At 44.6% G+C, this 13,718-nt stretch overlaps 1 pseudogene; it reads right to left on the bottom strand.

Annotated features, from left to right (window-relative positions):
• Nucleotides 1–8,960: 8,960 nt before the first annotated feature.
• Nucleotides 8,961–10,150, bottom strand: LOC119454991 (uncharacterized; annotated as a pseudogene).
• Between the last annotated feature and the right edge of the window lie 3,568 nt (nt 10,151–13,718).

Genomic DNA, 13,718 nt, shown 5'->3' with positions numbered 1-13,718 from the left:
CAATATATCAGTAAATTAACTTGGTATTCTACTTGTGTGAATGAGGAACTCGCATACGGCCCTGCATACGTTCCTGTGGCTAAAACCCAGTGTATATGCCCCGAAAGATAGAATATTTTCAGTGTTTATAGCGATGCCTAATTTTCGGAACGGAATTTCGAAGTATTTCTTTCTATGGATTGCGAATCGGCGGCAGTTTAATAAATAATGATCAATGGTTTCATGTTCATTGCAGAAATGACATAGAGGGGACATCGCCAGACCAGACCTGTGTAGATAAAAATTTAGGGGTGGAATACGGCATCGTAATTTTGTAATTGAAATTTCCAATTTACGTGTGGGACACCATTTATTATCCCAAGGGTAAAGCAAATGCTTGAAGTCTGTGATTTGGAATGTCTGTTTTGTAGAGTAATTTAAGAGACATAGTTTTCTAAACCTAGCCGCGGTGATATAAGCAGAAGTCGGCAGAACATGCATGACTGGTCCCTGTAGGGATGTACGTGCGAGTGCGTCGGCCATTTCATTTAAAAACAAACCATGGTGACCTGGTACCTATATTAAACGCACCAGACGTAAGGTCGAAGGGATTAATCTTTCTAGTTCGTTCAAAACTGTGTTGTCTGAGGATGAGGTGAGTGCTGTGCACACTGACAACGAATCAGCTACTATTACAGCTGTCGAAGAATTTCCAGGAAGTTTACGAAGAGCTAATATAATTACTAATAATTCTGCCTGAAATATAGGTGTAAAATCAGGCAGTCGCATTGAATAAGACCAGGATAGCGCCTCAGAAAAAATACCTATACCCGCTTTCTCGTCACACACTGATGCATCCGTCGCTATTACAGTATTGATTTGCATTTGCGCTAAATGATCTTGCAGTAATCTGCTTAGATACTTAGTTGGCAGGAGTTTTGCATTGGAAGGAAATATGTCATCAAATTCAATTCTAATAGCATTTACGGGTTTTTTGAGGGGAATAATCTCGTGTATCTGAACCTTTAATGGTTCTAGTTGAGTTTGCACAAAAAGAACCTGCGGATTGTTTAGACGGGACCATGTTTCTCCAAAGAAGGCAGATCTTTCCGTAATAAATACATACTGCGATCGTCTCAATGAAGATGCGTAAATGTTTAAGTAGGTTTTTACTGTAAGTATGCGGAATCTGCTAACGAGTGTGGGTAATCGGGCTTCTTGATATAATACATTATTAGCAACAAATTTTGGCAATCCAAGACAAATCCGGAGGGCCTCTCGCTCTAGAAGAACGAGGGGGTTGATCTTGTATGCTGGACCACCAGAGAATAAAACACACCCAAATTCCAATATGGGTCGAACATACATACAATAAATCATAATGAGAGTGTCTCTGCGTAGGCCAGAGCGGCGGTGACCGAGTTTTCGAATCATGCCAACAGCGCGTGCTGCCTTAGACGTAACATGTTCGATGTGGTTGCGCCAACTAAGTTTTTGATCGTATATAACGCCTAGATACTTAATAAAGTCGCGCTGAGGGTTTATTTCTTGACGGTATTGGAGAGAGACATTAACCGGTATATTTAAGGGAAATACAAGCAAGGCACTCTTGCTAACATTTAATGTCATACGAATATCATCAAGCCAATCTTCAAGTATTGCTAAATATGATTGCAATATTCTTTGCAGAGAGTGAATGTCACTCGCTGACGCAAAGAATGCAACGTCATCTGCGTAAACATACACTTGTACATCATCACACAGTGGAATTGAGCTCATTAGAATATTAAACAAAATGGGAGAAAGAACGGAACCCTGTGGAACTCCCCTGGACTGATTATATTTTGACGTCGAAACACCGCCTTGTGAGCAATAGAATTTTCTGCATCTTATTAGGAATTCATAAATCCAATTTGTTATATATGGAGGAAAATTCATGTTCTTTAGGATATTGAGGAGAATGATATGCTCTACACTGTCGTATGCCTTAGTTATATCAAGAGCCACTAGCGCTGCAAACTGTCGCCTGTGACGAGCAAGCTTAATACGTCCCTCCAAATCAATGTGCGCGCACCAAATCGAGCATCCCGGTCTAAATCCAATCTGACATGAGCTCAGTAACGTGTTAGTAGTTAAAAACCTCATTATACGGATGTATAACACTCTTTCTATTAGTTTCATAATGTTAGATGTTAATGCAATGGGCCTTATGTTGTCCATATGCAATCCCGCTCCTTGTTTCTTAAGTAGAGGGAGCATTTTAGCAAGCCTCCAATCTGGAGGAATCGAACTGTTCTTTAGGGAGTAGTTGACGATATTAAGTAGGTCCTGTGGAGACACGTCAAATACTATTTTTAGCACGCTCGTTGTTATGCCATCTGGACCTGGAGCTGAGGCAGGTAACAGTCTTACAACGTGCGAAAGCTCTTCAATCGTCACGTTTATAAAGCTGTCCTCGGATGCATTCTTGACAAAGTTCAATTGTAGCTGAGCTGTAAAACGGTTTTCTAATCCTCTGGCAATTTTTCCCAATGATTCTTATAATTCTTTAGGCGATAGAATTACTGAATCAATATTTACTGGCGTGGGTATAGCCTTGCGAAAGCGAAGAAACCGAAAAAGCGCTTTTTTATTGCCACTCTTCGACAGAAAATTGTATCGTTTTTCATCATAATTACTTTTTGCTAAAGAGACTGTCCGTTTAAACATAGCTGCAGCATACGTACAGTTACTCCAATTTGTAGGGCATTGGTTAAGAAGAAGTTTCTTCCACGCAGCCTTTCGGCGTCTATAATCTCGTGCACAGTCAGGGTTCCACCAGGGACAGCCAGAACTACCTTTTGCTTTCGATACTGCAAACTCAGATTTCTTTAGGGTACCCTTCAAAACCGCGCAAAGGCGTATAGCTTTAGTATCTCTCTCCATACCTATCAAAGATGCTAACGTGGACTGTAACGTTTTCTTAAATTTTGAATAGTCCACAAACACATGTACTTCATTGTCTAAAGAAATTAAGGGGCAGACAGTATCCATCAGTATAGGACGGTGATCACTACTTGTGGCGTCATCAACGACAGCCCAAGATGAGGATGATAAACTTGAGCTAGCGAATGATAAGTCTAAGACAGAGCGCGACTGACAGCGAACAAAAGTTGCAACTTTAGTATTTAAGCAATTTAAATTGTTCGAAGAAGCCCAATCCCATAAACGTTTCCCGGATGCATCAGTGCGGAAGCCCCACGCCACATGATGTGAATTGAAATCACTCGTGAACAACGTGTTCTTTTTGCAGTAGGCCAAGGTGACCTCATATGTACTGACATCTTGTATCCCAGCAGGGAAGTAGGTATTGACTACAGAAAGTGGTGCGCAGCCTGGAAGTGTTATCTCTAATACTAAAATTTCGCATTCAGGAGACGTAGTCTGATATGAAATTTTTGCTCTATGACAAATTTTAGATGAAATGAACGAAGCCAACCCGCCATCTCGGGAAGGTCTATCCAATCGAAAGCAACGATAGTTTCTTAAATGAAAACCTTGACCAGCTGTCAACCATGTCTCTTGCAACAGTATAATATCAGGAGTATGTTGGGTAATTAGATATAATAAATCAGTAGTAGCAGAAAGTATTGACCGGCAATTCCATTGGAGTACCCTAAGGCACCCTATGTTGACGAAAGCTGAGCAGCAGCCACTGCTTGCTCCAAAATGCTCTCTTTCAGAAAGTCTGTCCTATTAAGGGAATTTTTGGCACTCTTTCTTGTTTTGGAGTTAGTAGGAGAATTAGGCAGTTTGTTATTAGGAGATCTGGTGCGTTTATGGGTACGAGGGTCCATGTCTACATGCTGATTGCCTAGCAACTCTGATTCTGAGTGCACTTGTTGATCAAATTGTTGTGAACTTGAAGCCCGCGCTAAATCTGTGCTCGCGGAGGGGAGTGATTTCGGCAATTGATATTTAGGAGACTGAGAAATAGTGGAGATCTGATTTTGGACACTACATTTTGTTATACTCTGAAATATCTCTGAGAATTGCGTAGACAGTACTTGCGCCAATGAGTCTGTCAGATTTCCTAGAAGCTTTTCTATTGCTTTTTCAACAGCTTTCTCTATTACGTTTGTGATCGTCTGAGAAAAAGATGGGTCCATACTGAGTGAGTGGCGGGCTGTAACTCCAGCATATCCCTGTGTTCTGCTCTGAATTTCAGCAAGAGCTTCACGACGAGAGCAACGTCTCCTTTCTATTATTTCAACCACTTGAGGCTCCTTTGATCTTGCGGGGCAGTTAGAATCGTCAGCGGGATGATTTCCGTTGCACAAACAGCATGATTAATCTTGAGATGTGCAATTGTTGTCACCATGTTCATCCCCGCATTTACGGCATCGAGTGGTTGATCGGCAACCGTTAATGCTATGGCCGAAACGCCAACACTTGAGGCACTGTAGTGCTCATGGGGCTAGGGGTTCAACCCTGTAAATCAATGGCCAGGCCTTAATCTCTGATGGGCGAGCCGTCCCTGCAAACGTTGCGATAACTGTTTCAGTAGGGACCTTCTTGTTGTCGACCACCCTTGTGCATCGATAAACTGATACTACACCTGCCGGTGAAAAAATGTCCAATATTTCTGCAGGACTTAGACTTACATCTACACCGCGGACTAGGCCGTTGCAGCAAGCTAAGTGAGGAGGGATGTGACAGCTCACCGGGTGCGAAGCGAAATTAGTGCATTTTAGCAGATCTTGCACACAAGCCTGGTCCGGCGACGGGCAGAGGATCCCCCCTCGTCCAAACTGTCGAACCTCTGTGATTAGCTGGAAGTGATTGGAGACTGCCCGAAGTTCCGTTTGAATGGCTTTAGGATTCTTCATACGGATCGTCCCCCTTTGGTAGTGGGTACCAAAGCCACAGGAACGCTGCTGGTTCCGCTGCGAAGAAACAGCTCCACCGGTATATCCTGAGGAGGGATGGAAGCAGACCAGAGGGAGGCCCTCTGGCCTGGAGATGAGACAGACATCAAGTCAAAATGAACCACGACTTTCAATCAAAAAAGGTGTGAAATAAAACAATAAATGTAAGAGAATAACCGCCGGCTACTTGACAGCAAACCCGGAAGTAGGCTGGGTAAGGGCCAGGCGATCTCGGGCAAGCACACTCTCTGGAACGGCAGGAACGGCAGTAGAAACGGCAGGAACGGGCGGCCGCTCAGCGCCGGTATTTTCACTGGCTAACCTCCTTGTCTTTCTTCCCCTTCTTTCTCTCTCAAGATAACACTCTAGGCGTGTAAGAATAATATTTTCTATTACTTTCCCTATGCAACATGCCAGGGCAGCATGGTGATATGATGTCAGGTCGAAAGGCGACTTTCCTGGTTTGAGCAGCGGTACAAACCGACTGATCTTCCACTCCTGAGGAACGATGCCGTCATGCATTGAGCGGTTGTAGCAATTCAACAGCTCTTGCCTGGCCTCTCGTCCGAGATGGACAAGAGCTGCATAGGTGATGCCATCGGGCCCTGGTGAAGATGAACGTCGAGAAGAAGCCAAAGAGGCGTCAAGTTCTTCCATAGTAAATGTAATTTTCATTCCTGGAACGTGGGACACAGGGACGACACTAACGTCTTCGGTGTTGGGGGTGACACACGCGCCAGCGATCCGCGCACAAAAATCATTCGCCACGTCAAGTTGCGTCTACCAGTGATGTAGGGCTAAGGCTATGAAAGGATGTTGCTGTTGCGGAGACGAGCGCAGGCCACGAACAGTCCTCGAGATGTATGACAGCGGTTTACGAGGGTCGAATGATTCACAAAACGACTTCCAACGTTGTTCCTACAATTTGTCCAAACGCCGCTGGAGTTTCTCAGGTCAGAAACTGCCTTCGTGCGCCCGTATCTCCTTTCAGCTCGTCGTCGAAGTGCAGTTAGCCTCTCCAGTTCTACGTCAAATTGGGAACGGTTCGCTGTCAATGTCAATAGGCATGAAGCTTACCTCATTACCTCTATGATCGCATCTTCCAGGCTATGGCCAAGGTCTTCTCTGCGTGCATTTTCCATGTTTAGCTTAAATTTAATGCAGTCAATTCATCGTACTGCCTTCGACCAGGAAGAAATGTTTAGCCTCGTGATCCGCAAGTAAGTAGGAATATGGTCCCTTCCATGCGTTTCTAGGTCTGAAAACCAGTTAACTTGAGAAATGAAGCATCGTGATACCAAAGGTAAATCCAGGCAACTGCTATACTTGAGGCCTCGCAGTTATGTAGGACTACCATCATTCGTCACACAAAGCTCGTGATCAGAGGCAAGTGATACCACATTCCTGCCTCGGGAATTGATTGCCGAGCTACCCCAGAGTAAGCGATGCGCTTTGAAATCCCCCGTTATAAACCAAGGACCACTGGTCTATAACAATATGTCTCGCAGACTATCGCGTTCAAATCGTCCTGACGGGGATATGTAGACACCAATGAGTGTGAATGACACTTGCTTCTTTCTTACACGTAAGCAGACATATTGATTGTTATCGTGTGGGTGTACTGCATGTTGGGCATGCGTAAAATCCATGCGGATGTAAACGAAAACTTTGCTGCGCTCCTCGCACGTCGACGACAGAAATGGTTTGTACCCTGAGAGTTTGATGGGAGTAACTAGGTTGAGTTCGCAAATAAAAATTATGGGAATCCGATTTGTGAAAATAAATTGACAGAAAGATGAGATGCGGGACCTGAAGCCTCTGGCGTTCCACTGTAAAATCGAAGCTTGTCTGACCTCAGTGCGAAATGACAGTATTGGACGAGCCATGGTGTCTACTCAAGGCTTGCACGTACTGGATTTAGAGCATCCAGTACCTGTAGTGCACTCTGGCGTTTTTAGCTTTCCGAGGAGCACGCGAATGGCATTCATCAGTGATCGAAGCATTGCGATCATTTGTTTGTCCTCTTCAGGCAGTTTATCGGTGTCAGGTTCAGAATTCAAGGTTGCCGATGTGCCCGGTGAGTTTGCTGGTGGCTGTCGCTTTGACAAGCTAGGCCAAGCTGCATCAGCCGCACCCACGCTTTTTTTCAGTATTCTGGTTCCTATCAGCCGCGACCGTCCTGGGTGGCAAGGGAGGTGGAGCGGGAGGGTATGTGACGGACGCGGTAGAGGCACTGACCTTCTTTAACGAACGTCGGGGATGATATCGTCGCTTTCTGATGGTTTTGGCAGCGTCCCGAAGAGACAAATAGTCTCTCGCCATTTGTTTTAAGACAGCCCGCTCTTTTTTCATGTTTGGGCAATCCTTTGATGATGATTCATGCGACCCATGACAATTCGAACATTTAGAGACAGTGGCCCTGCAATCATCCGCGGAATGTGTTTCCGCGCAGCGAGAACACACTGCTGTATTTTTACATACGCTTCTCACGTGACCCAGCGTCATGCATTCGAGGTACGAAACGTCGTGCAGGGTGTTGAAAGTGGCCCACCTTTAAATAGGGAGGTAGAGAGTCTCCCTTGAGCGCTATCTTCAAACAACGTGAGTTGCCCAGGCGGGAACACTGGAGAAGACAGCAGATTCACTGGCCGGCTTGACAAGAACTTCTAAGTCGGAGTTGGGAATCGCTGCATCTACGACGTAAATGACACCGGTGACGACGTCTGAGACCAGCAGGAAGTGAGAACGGATCTTCATTCTATCCAAGTCGGTGACGTTGCGCAGGGTATTCAGCGCGGTCGCATGCGTGACATCAATCGCCAAGACCTTCTTACGTGTGTTCACTCTAACTGCGAAGTTTTCAAGAATAGAACCGCACCAATTTGGCCAGCTGCCCATACTTTTGATGGAACTTCTCGTGTGCGGTTTTAGACATTCATTACTTTGCATCCACCCTTTTTAATAGCCTGGCTATTAACGTCCAGTGACACTAGCTTCGCAAATTGTTAATAAGACCGTGCAAAGAAAGAGCGAAGGACATACTCTAATGCTTGCTGCAGGTGTGTTCCTGGCCATACGCCTAGCCACGGCAGCGCTCGAACACTGAAGCAGCGCATGCTCCGTTCCTGCTGCGTTCGAGTGTGACCGTGGCTTAGCATGCTACTGGAAATTATCAGGGCACTGTGAAAAAGGATGTAGTACACTCTACTAGACAATGAAGCCATGAAATGGCACACTCATTTATAGTACACAAATACACAACCCACACGATAACAAGTAGCTTAAATGGTTAGCTCCTGCCGGTGTTTTCCAGAGGCAGACTAACAGCGCTTTCGTAGGCGCCATGCATCAAGAGCACGGCTTCAAGGCCCAAGCATGCTACGCAGCTTGAAGATGCAGTCACGTAAACATAATGGAGATTTGAGGACAGCTCTTGTAATCGCAAAGTGTGCATAAACACACAATATTGGACATAACTCATCGTACGCATCGCACACATTGCACAGTGATGATCCTGTTAATTGCAGGCTATAAAGAAGTAGTTTGTATAGGCAACGATTAAGCAAGTACTGCGTGAACATGTACCATCACGCCTTGTATAGGGCCACTCCGCAAGTGAAAATCTCACACTCTAAGAAGGAGGAAAGGGGGTACCGAAGTCACTCCTTTAGGGGAGGAACTGATCTGCTACAACCATTCCTCCCTTTAGGGGGTAGGTGAGAGGGGATGAACTGTTACTCCCCATGCGTAGGACTAACAGTTGCTCTTTTCCGATGCTCCTCAAGGGAGTAACGGTTATTCTTTCCGGTGCTCCTCGAAGATGGAATTAATTAAATCAGCCATTTATACGCGCATAAAAAATGACTGGGCTGAAAAAAAAAACGCGCCATCAAGTAGGATTCGAACTCACGTCCTCTCGCTCATAAGACGGGTACCCTAACCACTTAACCATGGCAGCTCTTTTCGTTCCTTTATTTCATGGAAATATTAGTAGTTATATGCGAAAATTAGTTGTGTTACACATATACATACATGAAAAAGAAATTCATACACGCTAGGCAGTCCAATGAAAGTTCAAAAATGGGGTAAACAAACACAAGCGTCCAGATACGAAATCCATTCAGGAACGGGGTCAATAGTTGCAACCACACTCCGCACTTGAGCAGCCTCCTCTCGAAAGACAGACCTTGTCGAGCGGGGTGGCTCGGCATGTCTGTGCATCATTCGGCTTCTCCTTAATGAATGCAGTCGTAATAACATAAACAAATCATATGGTGCATTACTGATTGTCTTTTTGAAAGGAAGGAACCGGATACCGTAAGGTGTTAGAGGAAATTATTTTTTGATAGTTCTTTGTAAAATGTCCCAAAAATAAAATGCATCACGACAAAGAATAAAGCAATGTTCTATTGTCTCAGGTTGGCTGCACAGTCTACAATTTGTATTCCACGGTACATATAATCCTTTCTCATGAAGCCATGTTTTAACTGGCAGGGTGGAAGTGTGCAGCTAAAAGAAAAATGTTTTCGCTGCTGGCGTTATACACATTCGACGAACACGGCAAAGAACATCTTGACCAAATAGAGAGAGATATGGCTTTCGATACATAGGTGCAGGGAAAAGGTTATTTACAAGTGCTATATTTAGCGATGTTCGATCAACGCTAAATAAATATTCTAACGTGAATCTGGCTTTTAAAAATCAGATAGTATCCACGAGTTCTTTTAGGAAGCCCCGTAACGGCAGTTCTTGAGCGGAGTTGGTCGTGATAAAAAGAAAAGGGAGGTGTGAAGCAAGACGTGTTCTATTAACTGCAAGGAGGAAAGGATGACGGACATTTTTAAGGTAAAATAATCGCATGACCAATTGTCTCACAAACAAATGCACAAGACTGAGACCTCCCTTCTCAAGTGGAAGAAAAAGATTATCCCTTCTCATGGCTTCCCATGATGACTGCCAAATAAAACATGCAAATATTCTGTGGAATGCCTGAACATGGATGCGAGAGCAGTGCAAGACCTGCAGAACATAAAGAAGCTTAGAAGCAAGGAATATAATGCACGCCTTAGCTCTTGCGAAAATGCAGAAGTCGCGTTCCTGTCAGGTTGTCACCTTTCGACGGATTGTGGTTATCGCGGATGTCCAATGAGGTCCACTATTACGGAAGTTATCGAGAGGCACACCAAGATATCGCAGCGAAGACTGATTCCAATGAATATTCGAGAACACAGAGGGAGTTAGAGCCCACATGCCTAGCCAAAACCCCCTACTTTTATCAAAGTTTACACTACCTCCTGCCATTTCACAGAAACGCAAGGTAGTGTTTATTGTCTCAGTAATACTGAGCTTATCCATGCAAAAGAAGGCAATGTCATCAGCATAAGCTAGAACTTTAATTTCTTCATCTGCATACCTGTATCCCTTAATGCTTGAATTATAAAGCACGCTTAAGCAAAGAGGTTCCAAGTATATTGCGAAAAGTAAAGGCGAGAGCGGACAACCCTGACGGGCGGATGACTGTACCTGTATTACACCTGAGAGGGTATGGTTCACAATTAACCTTGTAGTGCACTCTTTATAACAAAGTGCTATACCATTATATAATGCATCACCTAACTGCAGATGTCGTAGCACTCGGAACAAAAAACTGTGCTGAACCTTATCAAAGGCTTTGGCGAGGTCAATCTGAAGAAGAGCTACTTGATCCATGCTACCTTCTAAGCACTCAAGGACTGAACGTGCAATATGAATATTTGTTTGTATAGAGCGTCCTCGAATTCCACATGTTTGATGGTCACCAACTAATTTAGCAATGACTGCCTGCAACCTATTCATAAGTACTTTTGCAAATATTTTATAATCGACGTTACATAATGATATCAGCCTATATCCGTTTACACTCTTTAATACTTCATTATCAGTGCTCTTTGGGATTTGGGTCGTATGGCCCTGATAGAAAGTCGGAGGAAGCTCACCATGTTTATAAGCGTCTTTGAAAACCTGCTCAAGAAAGGGACACAGGAATTCCTGAAATTTTACATAAAACTCGGCACTAAGGCCATCAGGGCCAGGCGTTTTGTTTTTCTGCAGAGTTTGAACAGCAAGCTTAATTTCTTCTCGAGTTATTGGCTCGTCGACGCTGACTCGATCATCATCTTGTAATTGTGGCATAAGAGAAATAAATTGATCGGCTTTTTCTTCGTAACCCTGCTGAAGCGTAACTGCAGTGAAAAGATTTTTATAGTTATCTTGAAATATGGTGATTATCTGCGACGTTTCTGTATATATGGAACCACCAGATTCAATTTGTAATATTTGCTTTGAAAGCGCGTATCGCTTTTCATCACCAAGAGCCCTTTTTGTGGGCTCCTCATCTGTGAAACGAGTTGTGCGTGAACGCACCACTGCTCCTCTGTACGCTTCCGTCTCATATTTTTGTACCTCTGCTCGAACTGTATTTATCTCGTCGCTATACAACACTGGCTCCTGGCTTTCGAAAGCGTGCAGCTTATGAAGTAGATTATAAAGGTGATGTTTTTCTGCATTTTTTTTGAGACAGCTCACATGAAATAGCAATCGCTTCATTTTTTACTCTCTGTTTGAACATTTCCCATTGAGCAAACAGTGGGAGCTGTCGACATTGCGTTATCTCTAGAAATAATTCTTTCACTTTGTTTACAAATTTTTCCTCTCGTAAAAGTTCTGTGTTAAGTTTCCACAATTCCCAATTCGAGTAAACTTGCGAAACTTTCTGGGACCCCATGAAACAGCCACTAAACAATGGTCTGTGAAAAATATAGGCTTCACGACGTAGTTGTGAATGTGAGACCAGAGATCCGTCGAAACATACACACGATCAAGTCGAGCATGAGAGACGCCTTGAAAGTGCGTGAACCGCACGCAAGAAGGCGTGTAGACTCCCACGTCTATTAGATTGTGGTCTTCTAGTAATTGCTGAAGCAAAGTTGCACTTGCATCATAACGCTTTGTTAGGTATGAATGGTCTCTATGATCACAAACACAGTTAAAGTCTCCCAAAACTACCAAATCTCTGTCAGTGTCTAGGAACGGAGCAAGAGAAAGAAAGACTTCCTGTCACTCACTTTTAGGGGCGCATAGACACAAATAAACCGCGAATTACGGGAAGGAAAAGAGAGGTCACAACATAGAAAGCGGCCTTCCCCATCAACACGTAGCGACAATGAAGCGTGATTCAACTGCTTTCTAACTAACAAAAAGCATCCAGCGGAAGCACCACACGCTTGGCTAACATACACCTCATAATCTGGTTGAAAAATTTGCAGCGCAAGGTTGAGATCAGTAGTAGAAGAAATCTTGGTCTCTTGCACTGCACCAACATCAATTTCATGCTGCCTAAGCACGTGGAGTAACTGCTGCTGACGCCTTATACCCGCAGCCCACGCACGTTGAGTGTCGCTACACATAAGGGGAGGGTGAAGGCGGTAGCCATTTTGCTCACCTAAAGCTTTTGTTCTTCATCACCCTTGGCCACAGGTAAATCTGTGGTCTTGCTCCCTTTGCACTTCTTTATAGCACTCTCCTTACTTCGCTGACAAAACCGCCGCGGCACACCATCACCAGGGGAGGGAACCATGGTGAGGTTACTGAGACGAGGTTAACGACCTTACCGCAGGTGCGGCAATAACAGAAGAGACTCGGCATTTGGTGTATGCTATGCCGGGAAAGTCTAACGTTGCGCATACTTACAAATCTAAGTGTCTACATAAAGAAAGGTGCCCGATTATTCTTACGGTGATTTAAACTGAGACATTACGTGATCTTCGTGTAGCGAGCGCAAACGGGGCACGCAAGACGACAGAGGACAACTTCTCTATCGCTTAGCGTGCCCCTTTTGAGTTACACATCGCCTCAGTTATGTTTATAATCTCCTTGGAACGAAAGGAACTCCTTAGGTACTATTGGCCAAGAAAATCTGGCAATCCATCTATGACTTGCGCGCTTAATGTGTACCGTTCACACGAATGTGTATCGAAGAGCCGCACACGAAGTGCACGGCTCTTCAGATTCCACCTTTTAAATTACAGGCAATTTTCTCACGAAGATGCAAAGCGCTGCTTTACATCTAGTTCAGTAGACAGTACACGAACGTCCATCTATTCATGATATATAGACAATACCGCGTTCGCCGCATCACTCCACGAGACGGACGAAAACAGCAGAAGTGCATGGGGAGTAACTGTTGCAGTTTTTCCTCGCCGTTGCTCTCTTTCGGACCAGGGATCGTACACTTACTCTCCAAAATTTGCACACGCCACCCACACTCCTGCAATTACTCCCTTGAGGGACGAAAGTGCCCTTTTTTGGACTAACTGTGCAGTTACTCCCGTTTTCCCCGGAATACTTCTTAGAGTGCATATTGCGTTGAAATTTCGAATGAGTCCGCACTGTCGCAGCACATCAAGTGAACCTTGGAAGCGCCAGGCGACGGCGTTCACGTGGACTTAGCCGTCGCTAAGTCCACGAAGAGAAAGGCGCAGAAACCAGTGGCATTCAGTCGTCGCGCTCCACTCAACCCTACAGTGACGGAAAAACAGGTGTAACTGAACAGTTGATCCTAAAATGGGTGCTTTCGTCCGTCAAGGGACTAATTGCAGGAGCGTGCGTTCAGATTTCGGAGGATAAGTGTTTAGTCGCTGGTCAGAAAGAGATCAACGGGAGGATGAACGGCAACAGTTACTCCCCATACACTCCGCTGTTTTCCCCCGTGTCAAGTCAAGCGGTGGAGGCAGTATTGTATGCATAAATCTAGAAAACGTCAATAATTTGAAGTTCGTGAACTGTCGTTTGAAG

Source organism: Dermacentor silvarum, chromosome 6 (assembly GCF_013339745.2).
Source record: "Dermacentor silvarum isolate Dsil-2018 chromosome 6, BIME_Dsil_1.4, whole genome shotgun sequence".
Classification (NCBI taxonomy): Eukaryota; Metazoa; Arthropoda; class Arachnida; order Ixodida; family Ixodidae; genus Dermacentor; species Dermacentor silvarum.
The sequence above is the reverse complement of the archived record's forward strand: the minus strand, read 5'-3'. Positions and strand labels throughout refer to the sequence as shown.